The sequence below is a fragment of the Mesoplodon bidens genome (genome assembly GCF_964165515.1).
Source record: "Mesoplodon bidens genome assembly, chromosome: 17".
Lineage (NCBI taxonomy): Eukaryota > Metazoa > Chordata > Mammalia > Artiodactyla > Ziphiidae > Mesoplodon > Mesoplodon bidens.
The window spans coordinates 16874853-16896123 of NC_138174.1; positions in this window are offsets into that span (position 1 = coordinate 16874853).

The window sequence follows — 21271 nt, forward strand, 5'->3', positions numbered from 1 at the left end:
TTTTTCCTACAGTTATACTTGCAGGTGTGAGAAATTGCTTATGAGCTAATTATTTATTGAAATATTGTTAATAAATTTGTAAAAATTTGTAAACTACCTAAATGTTTATCAAAAGAGTAGTTTAAATAATTTATAGAACACTATAAAATGAAATACTATGCAATAAAAACTAATAAGAAATAGTTTATGTAATACAATGAGAGGCTATTCAGGCTGTATTGTTATGTGGGGAAAAAAAGGCAAGGCACAAATAAGTATAAATAGTCTAGTACCACCTCTACAAAAATCATTTGTACATATATATTGCATACATATGTATAGGCATACTGAATGTATCTGGAAGGATCCATAAGTAATTAGTAACAGAGGTTGCCTATGGGGAGAGGAACTGGTTGACTCTGGGACAAGGTATAAGAGACAGAGTTACTTTTAACTGTATATCCTTTTATGCCTTATAGTTTAGTACCATGTATGTATTACTTATTCAAAACTTATACAAAATATTTAAATATATTAAAGGGCACTGAAGCAACAGGGATATCCATTGAGACTATTTCACTCGACTTTTTATATCTATTGCAAATGTATATTTTAAAACTTCTGTTTAAAATTCACCTCTACATAGTGGTGTTAAGGCAACATCCTGTTCCAAATGCAGGCACCAACCCAAATAACACAGGTTTGTGCTCAGAAAGTTTTGGTTTGGCTCTGGTTTTCTTAACAGTCACAAACACCTGTTATATTGTTTGCTTTCTGACCTCCTCTGTTCAGTGGGACCAAATAGCAGTTATTTCCAAATCAGAATATCCTCTCCCCCATTGCTCCCTTAATCTTACTATAAGCTCCCGAGTGGGGAAGGCTCTGTTAGGCTTCCATCAGAATCAGCAAGTGCCTGAATGTCTGAGGGGCTGCTCTGGATTTAAAGGGTATACTGTAAATATTTCTGGATGTATTTCCAGGAAAGGTAGTGGGCTTGCAGTTTTTCAGGGTCCAGAGGTCCCCTTGTTGACTTTGCCTTCCATCTTTCCAGGAAAACCCTGGCTGGTTACAAATTGACGACCTCCATGAGGAGAATCACAGCTGAAACTTGGTGGCACTGATCTAAGTGGGCCTTCCTTGTCCACCTCCTGGCAGACAATGAAGGCACTGGTAACGTGGTACCTGGCACAACGTGAGTCTGTAGGTGAGGTTACTATACCTTTTGAAAATGGGGTTACAATCGCCAATGTGAGTTTAAGGCATTTAAAAGATAATAATAAATCAATTGGAAACTGAGTAGTCGTTAATATCACCAGGGAAATAAATTGACCTAGATTTCTCAGATCCCTGTGAATGCAACCTTGAGCGTCCAAACCTGGCAAGCAAAATAGTGCTACAGCCTGCTTGGTGTGTGGCAGTGCGGGGGGCCTCGAGGCCCTTCAAGATCTATGGTCCCACAGTTCAATGTTGGGCCAGAATTTTTCAGAATCTACGTGTGTAATCCCAGGCTACATATGAGGTACATTTATACTCATTTAAAATATCAATCACCACTGAAATGCTGGCGTGTCCAAGCAAGGTGCTGGCAGGCTCTCTGCGCAGCCTGTGGAATTGTACAGGGTCTGGAGAGAAAGAGATTAGGTGTTTCTACGCCAACCAATGGAGGTCAGTGTTGAGTCACTGATCTCCCGTGTTAACTGGATGCAGAAGTTACCACAGTAGACGCGTCCTTGCTCATACAAGAGAGACAGAAAAAGGACACTCAAAGATGAAAAATGTGGGGCTGGGACACACATCAAAGTGTAAACAGCAGCTCTAGGCTGCTGAAGGATTACCGCCTGGAGTAGCTGATAACTTTTGGAGCAGCCTGGTGCGTGGGGTGCTGCAGGAGGAGAAGGTAGGTGGAGGGGTGACCGTGTGTACCTGGAGCTGGTCCTGTCTTTTAAACGGACTACCTCCCCAAAGTCCTCTCTGATGAGAGATTCTGGGATCCACAGAGAGCATGCTGGTCTCTTCATTATGTAAGGGAGTTTTGAAAAACGAGGAGAGGCTGGAAGTTGCTTCCCAAGGGTAAACTTGCAGGCAGTATGTTTCTCAGGGTCACAATCCTTATTTCTGTAAAGTTTAAAAAGCCTCCTCAAACATTCTTGCCAAACAGGGAGTCACTGCAGGCTTGCTAGTGGTCACTGTCTGGGTGGGCCACCCTTATTAACCTCTAGATACCGCACAAAGAGAAATTTAGAGTAGGAGGGAAGAGCCTGGGGTGGTACGCTCCAAAACTAACCCACTAACCTCAGGGGACAGAAAACTCCAAGAGGCCATTGATAGCTCTTGTGTCCCTTCGCCTCACCTCTCTTAATGGCCACAAGTTTTCTCCCCATAATTTGAGGAGTTGAGGGTATGAAGAACTGAGTGGATGAGTTGTTCAAATCAAATACTTAAGCCCTTGGAGTTTCACTCAGCACTATTATTTTGGTCTTCATTATTAAAATGACTTGGCTGGAGTGGGTCATGGGCAGAAGTTTTCATGGGCAAGAAAGCCCCACTTTATATGGTTTTAACAGCCTTGTAGGTAGTGACTATATTTTCAGATGCTTATTTTTCGTCGTCAAAGGGCCGCTAAGGAGGATGGATGGCAGCTGTCTGCGTTCGTTAATGCCTGGGGGTGTAGACAGCAATTAGTAACTTAGAATTATACTTAACGGAGTGCTCTTTAGTCCTCAGAGAGGATGATTCCTGTACAAAGCTCCGATAAACAAAAGACAATTTTTGAAATGGAGGCAGAAGGAGTCCTTTCTTGGTTTCTGGGTTTGGAATCCTTTTTTACATTTTTGTGCTTATTTATTTATTTATTTATTTGTGTGTGTGTGAAGATTTTCAGTTTCTTTTACACTCATTCAACCAGGGCTGAGCACCGGCAATCGATATTTCTCTTCTGATACAAGGAGCATGTCCTTTAATTACCAGAAGCTGCCTCTGTTCTTTTCAGACCACAGCATTTCATGCGCCCGCGCCTTCGCTCAGGGTCCTTTCTGTGTGCCACACTCCTTTGCTTGTGCTCTCTACCACCTGCCACCTCTAAGATAGGCATATTTCCTGAAGGGTGCAATTCTATTCATTCTTCAAACCTATTTCAAATGTCACCTATTGCGTAAGGCTTTCACTGCCCCCGCCGATCCTGCTTTCCCCAGGCGAAATTAAGCATTCCTTGCTCCATTCTCCCCACCACCAGAGCATTACGTACATTTTGATAGTGTATACACACATATATGTGGACATCAAATAGTTAAACAGAAAAACTTAAGTAACGCAAGAGAGATATCATCAAAGCTCCCTGTTGTTGCCATTGGGAGAATGAAGACAATGCAATACAGGCAGTAATCACAGAGTAAATGACTCCAAATAAATGGAGAAAAGAGGAGACAGCTTTTCTAGCTAGTTTCTAAACAGAAGAATTTCCAATTGCTGTCCGCAAATCAGCAGGGCCTATAATACCACTCCCTTCCATAACAGTGCGGAGAGGAGAAGAGAGTTTGTAGCAGTCATTTTGTAGACTCCCTTTTAGAGGAGACTCACACCGCCTACGTTTCTGCATTTGCCCAGATATGTTGTTTCAACCATAAATGGAAATAGCTAGTGCTACAGAAATGTAGTTGTTAAGGCATCTCATGTTTAAAATCTAAACTGTAATGTCAGAACAACTTTTTAAAATTGCAGAGCTCTCTGAGATTAATCAAATCACTCAGAGAGTAGCTAATCTGACCAATCTTCCAGGTTAAGCTGGGACATAGACAAAGTGGAATAGAGAGCAGCAGCACCAAACAGCACAAAACAGTGAAACCAAATACAAGAATCCAGACAGGGTTAAGCCTCAGGTGTGTTACATGGCCGTTAGTGGTGCAGATTTTATCGGTGCGTTAGTGAAGAGGGACACTGAGTGAATCCAGACCTCAGTTATCTCTGCATAATTTGGAGGTTGGGGTATGTGTGTGTGTGCACACATGTGTAGTAGAACAATATCGTTACATCTTGACCCATCTACTGCCCTAGCCCCAACCAGAAAAAGCTCATTGTTTGAGGCTTACTGACTCAGGGAAAGGGTGTGTTAAGCAAAAGCAGAGAAAGGGTAGTTTCTTTTGGCTTTTGAGTTCCCAAAACCAAAGCCCAGAAAAAAGCAGGGAAGATGAAAATCCGAAGTTCCAACTTCCAGGAGAAAAGAAAAAGCTTCCCGAGCTTGGGCAAAAGAGAAGAGCTGGAGGGGAAGTGAGAAGTGCTTAAACAAGGGGTGTATCTTTTCTGCAGGGGTGGGTAAGGTGGGAAGGATGCCCAAGTAGGTGTGTGGGATCCAAGAGCAAGGGCTTACCCAGGACCCTAGCATGCAGGAAGACTCCAGAGAAGCAACAGTGTGGCACTAGTGCTTTGTCAGTTCCTTGGAGTCGATAGTACTCTGATGTAGGGAATGACCAGTAACACCGTCTTGCTTATAAGTTCTGTCGTGGCTTGGAGTAGAGGTGGGACCTGGACAGCCTCTGAGAGTTTTTCATGCCTTGATGCAGCCTGGGAGCAGCCACATAATTTCGCAGGGGCTCAAGAATAGCATAAGGGGACTCCAGGCTGGATGAGGCCCTGCACACATGATTGAGGGACTGTGGGCTGAGAACCAGATAGGATGGTGGCCGTCACAGTGGAAGCCAGCATCGTCAGGTGATGATGAAGAACCAGATGCCCTCTGAGAGCCCTGGCACTGCACGGCACCCCCTCTCCCACTCCACGCTGTCCTGAACTTACGTGGAATCAAGAATTTCCAAGGTTTCACTTTATGTCCAATTTAGCCAAAATGGGACTTAATTTATAAAGTCACGTGAGTAATCAAGAAAGTAAAAAGTTTTATTTGGGGCACAGTTGAGTTTGCAGTGAGGCTTGTGAATTTTTGGTGTTTTGTACAATTGCTTCATTCTTCATCTACACATCTGTCACACCGTGAACTCCTTCGTCATTGTTGTTTTCCTAAGCCCAAACAGTGTGACCCAGAAGAGGGGCTTAATAAATAGTCACTAAATAAGTTCAAGAATGTTCCTAAGGGTAGGGGACAGTGGTTCATTCTTACAATTCTCTTGTGTCCCCCCCCCCTTAGATTCTGGCAGATTTGGGGGCACAGAATCAGGGCTCAATACTCATTGAGCGAATGAAATAATAATAATAACAGCTAACAACAACAACAATTATCAGAGATAAAATATGTGCCATCAGAGGGATATTCAGTGTCCTCAGCATTTTCCAAAGGAAAATGAATCTGTATTTCTGTCCGTTTTCCTAGGTTATATGTCTAATGATCTGAGCAGGACAAGCCCCTTAATCTTTTCATTATCATTTCCTGCCCTGAGAGTAAACAATTGCTATTGAACTCGACACCTAAGATAACACACAAATAAGAAGAAACTAACACCTACTCTTTTTCCATCTCCCATCCTACTACAAAACTCTTTCTGATTCTCTTATTAAAATGCAAAAACTTGCAAAGAAAAAAATGCTTCTTTAAGTGTTGCTCAGTGATTAAAGCCTTAAAAGTATGATACAAGGCCCCTGTGTCTGAAGCCCTTATTATATTAGCATATTTCAGAAAAGGATTAGGTTTCTCTCAATATTGACTTTGGCCGAGTTTCCTCCCTCATGTCCCACTCCCCCAGTGTCTGAGCTTCCGGCCCTGGACTCCAAGTTGGGATTCTGACCTCTGAGCCCCAGTTCCTTGGAGGATGAATCCCAGCACCCTTTTGAAAGCCAACTGCTTCCCTTGCGTTGAACCCAAGGTCTAGACCTACTCTCTGGACCCACTTGCCTGCCTGCTTGTCCCAGAACAACAAACTCCATCCAGTGTGCTCCAAGTGCAGGTCTTACATCCTCTCAAACCTTATCACGTACCAAGTCTGTTTCCAAGTCTGTAATGGATCCCTGTTTTCTATTGCAGAATTTTCCTTCTGCTTGTCAGGAGCACGTTTGTTCAAAGTACTAGTAAGATGGGCTAACTGCTTTAACAACCCATCCCAAATTTGTAGCGGCTGAACCCGCAGAATTCGATTTTTGCTCACAACACAGTTCAGTGCATGCCAGAAGGGGAGTGGCGGCTCTGCCCCAGGTGATCTCTCAGGGACCCATTTTCCTTCTGTCTGGTGACTGCCCTGCTCTAGATCTTCATAGACCTCATCATTCAACCAGAGGATGATGGAGGACAAGGGCTGGACTTAGGAGGTTCTCCTGAGCAGGCCTGCTGGTGGCACTCCTCACTTCTACTCACAGTCCACCGACCAGAGCTCAGGTACATAACCACCCCCAAATGGAAGGTGTAATCTGGTAGTATGCGGAGAGAGAAGAGAGAACCAGTAAACGGAGTCATAATTGTATAACTTTCACTACCGAAGATACATAGTTCTTAAAACTTTTAGGCCAAAAGTGTCTATCATGCATAAGACAGATTATACCACCCTAACTAGATCAGGCCACAATGATCTGGCCTCACACTTATTTGCAGTCACATTCTTTCCTAGATACAAGAATTGAGACATGAGTGAACAGAAGTCAATCATCGTAATCGTACAAATTATCTTCAATTTCCAGTTTACGTACCTGATCTCAATTCTGTAGTTTGCTTTAAAATAGTTTCAGTATGGGTTAACATTTTAGATTGCTGTTAGAAACATTTAAGTTGCTGAAAGAATATTTAAATAACATTTGCTATTTATTAATGAATTCAATAGGAACCCAAGTATGTGTAACACACATATAGTATTGAATGGTTCAAAATGGAGAATGTTAATATTTTAACTATCATTTGAGTTGAGAAATACTGAACAAAAACAGGATAAATTCCATGTTCCTTCCCAATCTAGCCTGAGCTCACTTCCTCAGCTCATTTTTACCACTCTCTTCCAAGGAATAGAACTGAGAGCTGGAGCAAGGATAAGAAAGGTGAGGGGCACATTTCCACTGTCCCTTTACTGTCAAGCTGCATTGTTGACTGAGAGAGTAAGCAAGGTACTGGAAAGCAGTGGGTGACCATGGTGGCATGGGCATGAGTTCAAGGTAAATTTGCTTCTTTCAAGTAACTGTAGCCCCTAGTCTCACAGCCAGGGACTCTTGGGAAAAGGCCAATAAAGCCCAGGAGGATCTGTTTGGTTTAAGAAATGTATAACCCATGGACCAGAAACTGGTTTTCTCAGGTCAGCCTCCTTCTTTAGGAAAGCACGTATAGATTTTGCATAGATGATACAAGCTAACATATCTCCAGCTTTTGGCTGGTAATGGTAATTCACAAAGCAAGCCAAGGACTTCACAGCTTGGGACCATTTTGTATGGTTTTTAAAGCCAGACCATGGGTGGTAGAATACTTAATTCTTAGTTAGAGATCATATATCACCCTTGCTTTCACCAAATAATTTTATTGTGTTTCATAACCATGTACTAGAAGAAAAGTGTTGGCATTAAATACTGCCTGTTGAAAAATTATCTTCCATAGTTAGAGCCTGGGGGGAACTTCTGTTTAAATAGGATCTACACTTCCAGCGCCCATGAAGAAATGTGACCTTTGTTTCAGGAAGGCTTCCTCCACCCCTCCCTTCCTTCCTCTGGGTCATCTGTAATGTTTCGGTGATGTTACCCAAGGGTACCTGCTCCATCACTTACACGACTTACATGCTAGCCAGAGACAGGTTCACCAGGAAGCCAGGGGAGCTTGCAGTTCAGGTCCCTCCCACATAAGGGGCATTTCCAAGATCCTGGGAGGAGGAAATGATAAGAATGGTGAGGGGCACATTTAAACATTTTACTAAATGTTTTAGTAAAATTTGCAAAAGGCAGATATTTATATTGCAATCAGTTAAGATTGCTGTCTATTTCCAATCTCACTTCTCCCTGTTGTTGAGTGGTGTTAGAGTGGCTGAGGACATTTTTGGGAATAGCTAAAGGGTACTTGTATTGGGGATTTCTTTACTTTGGGTTTAATGAGGTATGTACATGACACGCAGTCACTTTGTATAGTTATTGAGCCAATACCTTTTGTGTGTAGAGATAATTTTCCAGGAACAAAAGTACAGGCATATCTCAGAGATATTTCAGGTTTGGTTCTAGACCGCTGCAATAATGCAAGTGAGCAAGTGATACAATAAAGTGAGTCACAAATCTTTTTGGTTTCCCAGAGCATATATAAGTTATATTTACACTATACTTTAGTCTATTAAGTGTGTAACAACATTAGGTCTAAAAAAACACTGTATATACCTTAATTAAAAAATACTTTATTGCTGGATAGTGCTAACTATCATCTGAGCCTTCAGTGAGGCATAGTAGTGACATTAAAGGTCACTTATCGCATGTCACCATAACGAATATAGCAATGATGAAAAAGCTTCAAATATTGCCAGAATTACCAAAATGTGACACAGAGACACAAAGCAAACAAAGGCGGTTGGAAAAATGGCGCCAATAGACTTGCTCAATGTAGGGTTGCCACAAACCTTCAATTTGTAAAAAACACAATATCTGCAAAGTACAATAAATTGAAGTTCAATAAAATGAGGTATGCCTGTAATAGGCAGATTCTTGGATTACTTGATAAGTTAATGAAAGAAGAGGAGTAAATCATTTCTATGATTTATTGAACACATTGAAAAAGTTGTTCATTTCCTGATGATTTGACATAGTGTTGACTTTGATGAGGAAAACAGGAAACTCATATTCACCATTACAACATGGTATGTTATGCTCTGGTTGATGAGTGTTACCAATTTAAAGAATATCTAGGATTAGTCACTGTGCAAGAAAACTCAAAATAACCTTAAATCCTACAGCTTATATATGAAAGAAAGTTGACAGAGGTTTCCCCACATTTGACAACAATTCTAAAACAAAAAGTAAAACACTGCCAATAAGAAACTGTGAAGCTGAAAGTTTTCAGCTAGAAAGCAAAGACTGAAATTGAATTATCTTTCCATTCTCTCTGCAGAAAATGGTATTACAATATTATTGTCAGAGGAAAAGTGGGTCGAAGAGTAGCCAAGAAAAGGTGGAAAACATATAAAGGTGTCAGGCTGCTAACAAAAATATGTTCCTAGACTTGGCAATGTTTCTGGTATTTGTCAGATCTTTAAAATTGCTATTTGTTGTAGTTTCTTTTCTCATTCTAAATAAAAATTTATTTTCATGCAAACTGGTATTCAAAATTCTGTAATTATTTTTCTTAAAGAAAGCCCAATTGTGTAAATTTTAGGCTTCACAAAACTTGAATCCACCCCTGCAACTGGCCCGCAGGGAGGTGATGGGGAGATTCAAATATTCCTGGAGTGGCCAAGAACAAGTATACGCATTCACTGGCATACGCACGTGCACCTTGCTCTACCTTGTCCCAACTACTCCCTAGGTGGCCCTGGGGTTTCTTCTTCTGGAGATGCAAGTCTCACTGCCCACTTTCTCCTATCCCCACATGGTCAACTCCTCTGGGGACCTGGAGTGGGGTGGGAAGCCCTGGGCATGTGCTGGGTGAGTGAGTGGGAGAGAGAGTAGGTGCTCCTGGGTATATGCACAGCCCTGCTTGGACCTTCAGATGGCTCAGGGAAGAGCCCGGCCAAGCCCAGGGGGTGCATCTATGCAACAGTAATTCTCCCCAATCCTGATGGGACTCATACACTGATTTAATAAAGAGTGTGGTTCATGGAATCACAGGCTGGGTACACTGACGGTGAATTTCACCGCTGAAACCTCAGATCAGAGCTCTCATTGACTCTTCTTTGGTGTCCTTACACCCCTCCCCTCTCCCACTCCTCTTCCACTCACAGCCACTGTCCAGAATCACTAATGCAGATGGAGGAGGGGGTAGTCCTGGTTGTTCCTTCCAGAATGCAGTGGAACCTTGAGACAACATCCACGTCTAATCTCTACAGGGAGCCTCTCTAGCTGTTATTTCCTCATCTGTAAAATGGGGTTAATGATAGTATCCACCTCTTTGGCTGAACAGCTGAGGACAGAGTCCTCTTTATCCCCTAGCTAGCAAGTCTGTGACCAACAACAGGCCAACCACACCAGCCTAACCATGATGGCCTGGCCATCCACGCTCCCTGCCATTCCAAATTTCCCCCAAATGTGCTTCCTCCTCACTTGTGTCTGGGAGACCAGGAATTTCTCCAGGCTGTCTCTGAACAAGAAAGATGGCCAGACATCATGGCAAATACCTCAAAGATAACAAGAAAAAGCAGCAGGGGTCTCCTTAAGCAGGAGCCTTATTTTGGTTCACACAAGATCCTTGTGGGCCTAAGAAGGAATCTCAAAGTCCACACTGTGTCATGAAAAGAGTAGGGAAGGATCTGAAAGAAGAAAAACAAATTTCTCTCCCACACAACTCCTACCCTTTCCCCCTTCAGATCCTGTCTTTTTTTTTTTTTTAAACAAAACAAAGAAAAAGATATACAAACAGTCGTGCGAATAGATAACTTGGGAAACAAAGACTTGTGGAAATACTTGCTATTTCGTTCTGAGATGTTTCAATTTACCTGATCAGCACTTTAACTAACATTATGAAAAATTTTATACAGGCGACATATTTTGAAATATTAGAAATGGCCAGTAATTTATCTAACCGGGTTTCAATTTTCTCAGCTGCCATACGGAGAGATAGAACAGAATGATTTCCAAGGTCATTTTTTAGGGCTAACATTCTGTGATTCCATACTAATGATGTTAACAATATTTGGATATTTAACATTTCTTTTGCTTCATATTTTTTAAGTGCCATGGGATCATGTCAACAGGCATCAGTTAAGCGGCTACAGGGCATATAACTCAGAAAAGTACTTTTCTGTAGGAAACAAGTGTTTCTTGAAAGTGTGAATGAAAAGTATACTTTAAAAATGAATCAACATCTATTTTATATATGTACCATGAAGTTTTCTGCCTTCAAGAATCCCATGAAACAGCTTTTAGCAGAGTTTATTTATCTAGCATGTCAAGTTCAGTTTTCTTAAAGCAGGTACAGTAACACTGGGAGCTTGCACTGCACTGAATCTCATTTTCCGGAGGCTTGCACTGAGGCACAAGGAAGTTAAATGGGGTTGCTGAGCAGTAAGGGCAGCAGCAGGACCAAGGCAAGAACTCTGGACACTCTAGGCCCACGCTTGGCCCTGGCACCGCATGTGTCCTTCTGTGGTTAATTCTTCCCGAGAATTAACGTGTTAATGTGTCCCCAGGATGGGCAACCACTGATCACGCCGAGCTCTGAGACACCAAGCACCCTCTGGGCAACATTTCATGAGAAACAGACAACCTTCTGGATGCTGTTGTCATATTGTGACGAGGCTCTGTCTGTTTGGCAACACAACGACACTCCAGATATATGTTTCCCCAAATTAAAACCATTTATTTACAGACATACAAAGGGAAAATAAACCTCAGTCTGCTGCAGACTTCTTAGTAGCTGCTCTCTCCTTTGATACAACCCGGGCTCTCCCTCTCTGTTTACGGTTGGAAATAAGGCCCAGTTGGCGGAGCGGCTGCCTCCACGAAAACCCGGGAGGGTTAAGCGGAGGAGGTTCCCCAGGACTCGGGCCTTCTGCTTCCTCACGTTCTTCCCTGCGCTCCGCCCCTCGGTGAGAACCTTAGCAAACAGGGCCAGATCACCCTTCCTCGCGTGACTTGCACCAGGAACAAGGGGCAAGTCTTTAGTACGATTAGAAGTCTGAACCCATGTGAGTTTCTTATCATCCCTATGTGAGGTACTTGCCCATGTACCATTTCCACATCTGAAAATCCCAGGCGAGGGCCCTTCACGTTATTTTCCTCTCAGGAAATATTTCTTCTCTTATAATATTTTCACTTCTTGACCCCTTGAAAAATGACACAGGTCCGCTCTGCTTTTCACTGCAGGAAACAGAGAACAGTGTAGTAGTCCTGTGCTCTAAGGGATGTGTTAGAGCTGAAGAGGGGAAAGCAGATGGACGGTGGAGTCTAACTATTTAAAGAGTGTACTTGACAATGAGATTCTTTCTATTAAATGCTTCAGTGCTAGGAGTTGCTTTTTTTGCCTTCACCCTTTTCTTTCATTGTTTAGTATTATCTCACTGTTCTCTCTCTCTCACACACACACATACACATACACTAAGTGAAGGGCCTTGGGCTGGAGCGTATATGTGAGATGTCCTGCAACAGCCTGGAATTGTGCACACCACCTGAATTGACCGAGAAGTGTAGCGGATGTGCCTTGAGAGATGGGGAATTAGGTTTTCTAAGCATCCAGTCAGGCTCTGCCCCAGGAAAAGTGTTGGAGCAAGGCTATACCACTCGATAAATGAATATTTACTACTGGTGACCGTGTGTGCACTGGGCCAGAGGCAAAATACAAGGTGAAGTGACACTCACAGTTGAGAGGCAGAGCGTGTGTCCTCTAAGGGATGTGACACAGCCTGGTGGGGAATCCCTGCCAGTCCTGTGAACGGCGGGAGGGGCTGTCCTCTGGGCTTAGGGAAGGTTTCACAGCAGAGGTTGCCTTGAGTGAGTCTGTGAAGGGTAAGTACAGCTTTGTGAGGAAGAGCGGGTATGAGCGGAGGAAGTCTCTGAGCCTGGGAAAGGGGGGCAGGTGCTCCTTCATGAATGAGGGATGAGTATACAGAGTGAGTTGGGGGAGACAGGGGTGGAAGTGGTCTGTTGAGGACAGATGGTGAGGCATCACTCGGGAGTCGGTCATTACTAAAGGCTGGGTGGCAGGGGAGTGACATGGTTGGATCCTCGTTATAGCAGGTTCTAGTGGCTGTGGTGGAGGATGAAGGGGAGGTCGGAGAAAGAGCAGGAGGGAGGGAGCCCAGCGAGGAAATTACCTCAACACTCTGGGCAAGAGACATCAGAGCGAATGGTGAGAAGGAGGTGGTTCAAGACTTCTCAAGGGATCTGACTGCCGATTGGATGTGGCGGGTGAGGGCTCCGCCCTTTGATTCTCTCTGTTTGCCCCGCCCAGCACCCCCTGGAGCTCCATTTTACTCCCACCCCAAATGCTAATGTGATTGTTGGTAATTACAACAGCTATTGTTACTCATTTCTCTTCTGATTTAACAGTGGGAAGTCTCTCCTTTGTGGAGAAGTGAAGGTAATGCTGCTAGTAGTAACGTTTTTGATTTTTGCTCTAAATGCCTTCTGGACATTATTAAGTGGACCTGACTTAACTGGGCAAACTCATAGTCAGAATTACTTTAATAGCATTTATGAAATAAAGGCCAGGCACTGCTTTAAGGACTTCACATGTATTAACTCATTTAATCTTCACAATAATCCAATAACATAGATACTGTCAGAAAAATTATCCAAAATTTAGGATGAAGGCAAGAAGGTAGACAACACATCCTTTCAATGTAAGAGGGTAAAGGTTGCCCAAGGATTTTCTCAAGGAATGTCCTTGGTTTCCCTCATTGCTTAATCTTGAGTCAAGTTCTCAGACTTAGGGAAGTCACTTGTTAATTTGAAGACTTCGATCCAGGAGATTTACAAATAATTTCTCATGAGTGAAACACATAACCCCAATAATTTATGTATGTTGGATATTAACCAGGTGATATCTAACCCAACAATCTTATCCTTATAGTTCTTTGTTAAATTGTCTATAAATATCCTAGCTTCTCAGATGCTCTTTGAAACGATCATAATATCTTACTAGCTATTTCATTAATTAATGAGCTTAAAAATTATTTTAAAAAATTACATGAAAAATTATTACCCTCACTTTATAGAAGAATAAACTGAGGCACAGAGAAGTTATGGGATTTGCCCAAGGTCAGAGAGATCTTTGGTATCTCTCTGTGGTAGAGCTGGGAGTCAAACTAGGTAGTCTGGTTCCAGAAAAGTCTCCTTATTCACTCACCATATATTTATTTAATACTTCTCCATTCTTGACTTTTCTGGATTACTCCTCCTACTGAATCCAGGGGTTATTTGTTTAATTTAACAAACATATGCTGAGTTGTTATTATGTGTCAGGTTCTGTATTAATCTACTTCATGGTAAGTTGTCTTAATGTTGTACAGTACAAGCTTAAAAACAAGCTCTTGTCCATGTGTCCAGGCTCAAAAAAAAACCAGGCAAAGAGTCTTCTGGGCATTCATATAATTTGCTGTGTCCTTTCTGTTGGAGTCTTACAGTTGGCTATGCATTTGGGGAAGCGACTGTACTTCCCTCAGGCAGAGGGAGGAACCAGAAGAGGTAAAGATCAGACTCTGATGATGGGGTTAGGGCCAATGTAAATTCCAGGAGCTGGTTTTCTTCTAGAACCTTGGGCCACGGCACTCATATTTGTAAATCTGGACGTGCAAAATGATGTTATATGAAGGTTCCCTTCTGCTGAATCTTCATCATCCATGGTCTGATTCAAAATCACCCCATGGGGCTTCCCTGGTGGCGCAGTGGTTGAGAGTCCGCCTGCCGATGCAGGGGACACGGGTTCGTGCCCCGGTCCAGGAAGATCCCACATGCCGCGGAGCGGCTGGGCCCGTGAGCCATGGCCGCTGAGCCTGTGCGTCCGGAGCCTGTGCTCCGCAACGGGAGAGGCCACAACAATGAGAGGCCTGCGTACCACAAACAACAACAACAACAAAAATCACCCCATGGCTTTCTTTAGTTTCCACACCCAATTCTCATCTTAACGGTGGTCCTTTATGCTAGAAGCTTTCCAAGCAAGTAGAATTGATGGTTTCCTTCTCTTCCGGCTGTCAGTATGTTCTACTGTTGTTCTACCTGTGTCTTCCTTTAGGTGATAAAATCATAGAGTAAAGGGACTGGGATAACTTTGGCCACACCAGTAACACCAGCTCTCTGTTCCCTGAGAACATTCAACAAGTGCTAAATGTTGGTGATAAATGTTCTGCTCTTGGAGAAAACAGGTTCTTCCCTCTACCCTTGGAAGTGTTTCTCTCCACTTCATGGATAGCTAGTTGAACTCCAAAGTCAGGAAATTCACCTGCATCCCAGAGAGGAAGGAAGTGATGCTCCAGGCATGTTCCCCAGCCAGCCTGTCCTACAGTGATAAAGTTGCCTAATTTGCCATTTAATTTTGCAACCTCTTCATCTTCCGGTCCTTGGCCAAGCTGCCTTAGGTGATCCTTTCTATAGTTGGCAATGGGCCTGTAATGACTATTCAGTGCTCCAATTTCCACATTCCAGTGTCCAGTGGGTTAGGTTGACTCCAGTATCTACTACCATATTTGGCTTCTAAAACTGCAAAACTCTGGGAGAAAACTTTCTTATCCACCTTCTCACCCCAAAATAATCAATAAGATTTAAGGAAATGATAACATTATACTAGCTGCTATTATTATTAACTGTCACGTCTTCTGATTTAAGCTAAAATGCTTCAAGATGTTAACTGACCGAAATCCTAGTGTCTGGCCTCATTCCTGATTCCTGGTGCATCCATCTCTGTGTCTCACTTATTTCAACTCAAGGTGCCTCTGTTGAATTTGGGTTTCCTCCAAATGACTCAATGTTATGGTTATGTGAGCTACTCTTCAGCTTGAATCAATGAGGAGGAATGTTGACACGGGCTGCCTGGTAGAGGACCCCTTGGCAAACTCTGGCTGCAGTGGACCAAATGGGGTCTCAGTAACATGTCGTGGCACTTCTGTAGTGCATGACATAAACTGAGGGGTCATCCCTATTCCTCCTATAACTGGCCCAAGTAGAAGCACAATCATGTTAAACCTGGAGAACAAGGAGTCCTCCACTAGGGAAGTGCTAATTTGTGCATTTGGATACTGCCAGTTTCAGGTTGGGGACTGACAGCTCTAGGGAGGAAGAGTTCACCCAGAGCTGCAGGACAGGCAGGAATATGAATCATTTACACAGACCCAGGGAGGGGATGACATGGCAGGGATCCAGGGAAGGAATGTGAGTGGCTAGATTGATCCCCTACTGAAGATCAGAGAAAGGAGGCTCAGACAATTCAGATGGCTTGTCTGAGGTCACTGCTGGGGAGAAGTGGCTAATCAGGAATGGGGGTCCAGGCTTTCAAATGCAGTGGTGATCTAATCTATCTGTGAGGGTCTCCAGGACTGGCTGCCATTTGTGCCTAGAGGAAAATGTAGTCGAACACTTCTCCAGAGTATAAAATGCTCTGTGGAAGGAAATGTCCTTTACTTAGTTGGAGCACACATGCTTTTCTTGAAGAAAATGTGCTTGAAAATTCCCATTGCTGCTCCTCCTTTGAGATGGAAACAAGTTAAGGGAGACTGTGAAGGTGTGAAGGGGGCACCCCAGGAGAATCAAAAACCAGCTAAATTAAGGCAAGTATGCAAATGGAATTGAAGTATGTTTGACTTTCTTGTGAGATGCCTGGCTGCATTTTTCCAACACTCCTTATGGGCCTCTAAGGAGCTGTGAAAAGCACCTGGTCTCTAGAGACCAATATTCTAAAGTCAGCAGTTAGGAAAAATCCTTCTTTTAATGTGTCTTGAAATGAACTCATGATTGGACCAGAAATATATCTTCCCTCAACATGAGCTCATCAATAAGCCAAAAAAATAGGGATGCTTCCAAAGCACTTCAAGTGCTTTGGCTGGTGATAAGAAGCTACAAAAAGGGCTCTAAGAAGAAGAATGTCCCAATCAAATGTGTGTCTAGGAAGATGGGTGAGGCAGTGATGTGGGGAACAAGGGATCCAGGGAAGGAGGCAGGAAGACCCTTTGCAGATGTTGTAGGGCAGTGATTTTTAAGGTGTCTGGGAATCCTGGGGGTCCCCAAGACCATCCTGGAAGTCTGTGAGGTCAAAACTATTCTCATAGCAATATTAAGATTGTATTTGCCTTGATTTTCACTTTGTCACTGCTGTACAGAGGAGTTTTCCAGAAGCTAAGTTATGTGTGATAACAATTTCTCCAGTGGCTAGTAAGATATGCTTTTTTTCTTGTGTTTTGAACATTTCTTTCTTATTTCTAATTAATTTCTAAAGTAGTTTATAGACAATATTGTAAATATCATTCAGTACAACCCACATAAACAAAAACTCTTTGGGTCCTCAAAGTTTGAGGACCACTGCTTTATAGATATTTATTGATTTGATTTGGAAAAATAGTCAAGGAATTTGTAATAAGAAGTACAGGAAGAATTACCCCTATTATATGGATGAGAAAACTAAGGCAGATAAGTCAGAGAATGATTGATTGATTAATTGATTTGTTGACTGACAAACCCAAGGATAGATAGAAAGGGGGATGGTCTAGGAACTCATTTGAAGAAAGCCAGTTTTGGGTGCTATATTAGTCAGGGTTCTCCATAGAAACAGAATCAACAGAATGGGGGAGGGGGAGAATCCTCCCTTACTCATCCTTTTTTGTTCCACTCAAGGCTTCCAGGGACTGGACGAGGCCACCCACACTGGGGAGACCAATCTGCTTTACTCAATCACTGATTCAAATTTAATCTCATCCAGAAACACCCTCACAGACGCACACAGAATAATGTTTAACCAAACGTTGGGACACCCTGTGGCCTAGTCAAATTGACACATAAAATTAACCATCATAGGTGCTAACTCTGGGTAGGAGAAATGAGGATCCATCAGGAAGAAAATGAAATAACTGGAGTGGAGAGGAAGACAAGGCACTGCGTTTCCTGACTCCCTGGCTAGTCTCTGCTTGACCGCAGACTCTCACCGCTCCTTCTGCAGACCGACAGATTCCATTTCCATGAGATCAAGCAAATGCCTTCCCATTCTCCCTCTGCCTTGTGGCTTATCTCATTTCTGCAGGAATCTTTCTGGGTAAGGACCAATGCTAATTCTACCTTCTGCACTGGGTTTACTTCATCTCAGCAATCATGAAGAATCAAGATGGTATTCTCCGCTGACCCCAAACCCACATAAGGCCTATAACTGCATCCTTACAGAGGCAAAGAACACATATATTTCTCCAGAAATGCAGTAAATGTTAAAGCTTGTTTTATGAGGGAATCCTTAGCCGTAATCCGATTCCCACATGATAATGTGTTGCAAATTACTAGTAAATGCTCTGTTCAGTAATCTGCAAACTAATGCTTGCTCTCAACAAGTGAATCATTAGTAGAAGAGAAAATTACCCTTCACATTTGGGAAGGCTGTTAAATCCAGGTTTTTAAATCAAAAGGTTCTTGATGAAATACGTTTGGTGGGCCCAGCTCACGAATCCACACAGAGCAATAGTCTGTGGGGTGCAGACACTGCTACTTGAGGATGATGCAGACAGAGTGGTTCTTTATCCTCAGGGCATACAACTAGGTCATCCTCTCCCGAGTGGCCCAGAGCAGCTTTGGGTCCCCACCATGGCCGTACACCCAAGTCTACCATCTTAAAGGTCCTGACCCCTTAGCCCTTCTGCTAGCTGTCCATCAAAATTTACCAAGACTTCAGGCATTTGCAGGGAGGGGCTTGCTACCATAAACAGACAAACTCAGGGTTGATATACTAATGGCATACTGTAGAGATCTTCAACTCGTGTTCCATAGAACACACTAGTTCTGAAAGATTAGGAAAAAGTATTTCATGGTAACATAACTTTAAAAAACCCTTTTGGGAGAGTCAGAATAATATCAGCATTTAAAAAGCTCTGAAAAGACTTTCAGCAAAGACAGCAGTTTAGCTTTAACTAATTGGATCAGGTGGCAGATACCGTGGGTTGGCTCACTCACCTCTTGTTCCCATCATCCCCACCCCACTTACAGTGTGTGTGCCTTCAGTTTCTAAAAATTACATTTCCCAGGACACCCTTGGAGGCTGGATGCAGGCACGTGACCTAGATGCGACCATTCAGATGTGTGCCCAGGGATACCTGGCAGAGGAAGTCAGTACATTAGGGGAAAACTGCATCTCTTGACAAGCACAGTGCTGTAGGTGTCTAGTTTTCCTGAGGAGACTGTGGTAGAGTGCATGGTGTCCACTCTCAAGCAGTGGTGTTTCTACTAGAAAAGTGCTGCAGTGAGGTCGGGCACTGTTCTCTGCCTGTTGTTGGCCCTGGCTGCCTTGTTTCTGGCTGAGTAACATACAAGTCTGGCCTCCCAGAGTATAATAATAATAACGATAACAACAACAAGAACAATAATAATTCTCTTGCTACTTAAGCTAGCTGACTGCTACAACCACAGAAACTACTGAACACTTAAGGATATCCCATAAAACTAGTGGTTCAAGGAAGACAAGTTTGGAAATGCTATTCTTCAAAAAGAGGACTTGGGGAGATTCCAAACCTCAGTCCAAGGGAATATAAAAACTCTAAGGGTGGGAATTTCTGATACTGTGCCGGGCAACGTCTGCCATGAGGATGGAGAATGGTGGCTCTCTACGTGACCATGTTATTTGCCATCTCTGGACCAAAAGCTCTCGAGGTACTTCCTAAACCTACAATTTCATGAAAACACTGGCTGGACTAAGCATACGTTCTTTATCTCACATGCTGCTAGGTCCTCATGTGGAAATACAAATCAGTAAATGGCTTGGTTTCCCGGGGGACTAACAAGAGGCTAGGGATTTATGTATGAAATCATTAGGGAAAGTAAAATGATATAAAATTAAGTGCTACTTTTGAGGTTTACTATTATTAAATGCATAAATCATAAAGCGATTTTTCCAGTATTTAGAATTTCCTTCTCTAAATTAGTGGCTCATAAGCCAAATTGGGTCCATAGGTATGTTTTATTTTGCCCAAAGAGGGTTTTGTTGAAATGAATTAGTTGACAGAATTTGCAAAACTGGGAGATTTTTACCTTAACAGTTAAAAGAAGTGGCAACTAAGAGCAGTGATAATTATGCTATTCTCTGATATGAAGACTAGTTTTTGTTTGTTTTTTAATTCCTAGAATTATTCTTCTCAAGGGACATTGGCTATCTAGTTAGTTTTTCTGATGTTTTAAGTTCCTCCAATGCAATCATGCCCTTGGAAGAAGCATATTAAATTAACAGATGATCCATCATTAGCTTAATAGAAGTATGGCCCACCATACTTATGGGATGGAAAGAAGAAAGAGGAAACAGCAGCAGATAGATGAAGAAGTCAGAGATGGAGACTGACAGTTTAGATTTGTCACTGGGTCTTTCTGGGAGCACTGTACCCAGCTAGTAAAAGGCAGGTCTGGAAATAGAATGCAGGTGTTCTGACTGCCAGTGCAGTGTTCTGTATACACTATAATGCCCCTTCTAATGAAACCAAATACAATATTGTTTGATACACGGGACGGAAAAGATTAGAAGGGTGAAGGTAGGTCTATGGAAGTGATGGAGGTTGCTTAGACTAAAGATCCCTCCTTATCCAAAACTTTGTGATACCTTATTGTTTCTTAGGGACACCTTCCATCAAACTTCTAACTCTGTTCGGTAACAAGAGGAAGAGACTACTGTAAAGAATGGATTATGGGCTTGAATTTAAAAAAAAAAGGCTTCCTAAAAGAAGAAATTATTTGCACATAAAAACCTGATAGAGTCCTGTTAGCTCTGCGGCTGCAAACTTAAATACTTTCAGTGCCTAGGAAGATAAAACGGGCCAGTGTTTGGTCTGCCAGGTACTGTGGTGACTGTGGCGAGCTCCAGAGCATTTATTCCATCTCAAAGGGGGAGCTAATACTTAGCTGGGTCCTCCACTGCCAGGCGAGAATGTGGTCCCGTATTGGCCAAGATTCAAAAATTTCAAGACAAGGTGGGCATCTGGATTTTTGTGTGAAATGTCCCAGGTAAAAACCAAACAAGTAAAATCTGTAAGCCGCCAATTTTCAACCACTGTTTAAAATCTTCACTTGATTAGGGCATTTATGAAAACCTATAGAAATAACAGAAACCCTTCGTTAACAAAACATCTAGTAATTGTAAATAAAATGTTACAGATAATGCTTGAACATATAGTTAACCTCTACAAAGAGTAAGATAAACCCCTAGAGTAGTGAGCATATGAGCTGACGGTGTGCCTTCCCTGGGTCTGGGGGTAGTTTTCAGTCTTAGGAACTAAGGTGGTTGGGATTTGTTTTATTTTATTTAATTCTTTATTGGGGAAATAGAAATAACATATAATTTACCATCTTAACCATTTTTAAGTGTACAATTCAGTAGTGTTAAGCACAGTCACATTGTTGTGCAACCATCACCATTGCCCACCTCTAGAACTTTTGCATCATTCCAAACTGAAACTCTGTACACACTAAACAACTCCCCATTCCTCCCTCCCCCCAAGCCCCTGGCAACCACTTTTCTACTTTCTGTCTCTGTTAATTTGACTACTCTACATACCTCATGTAAGCGGAATCATGCTGTATTTGCTCTTTT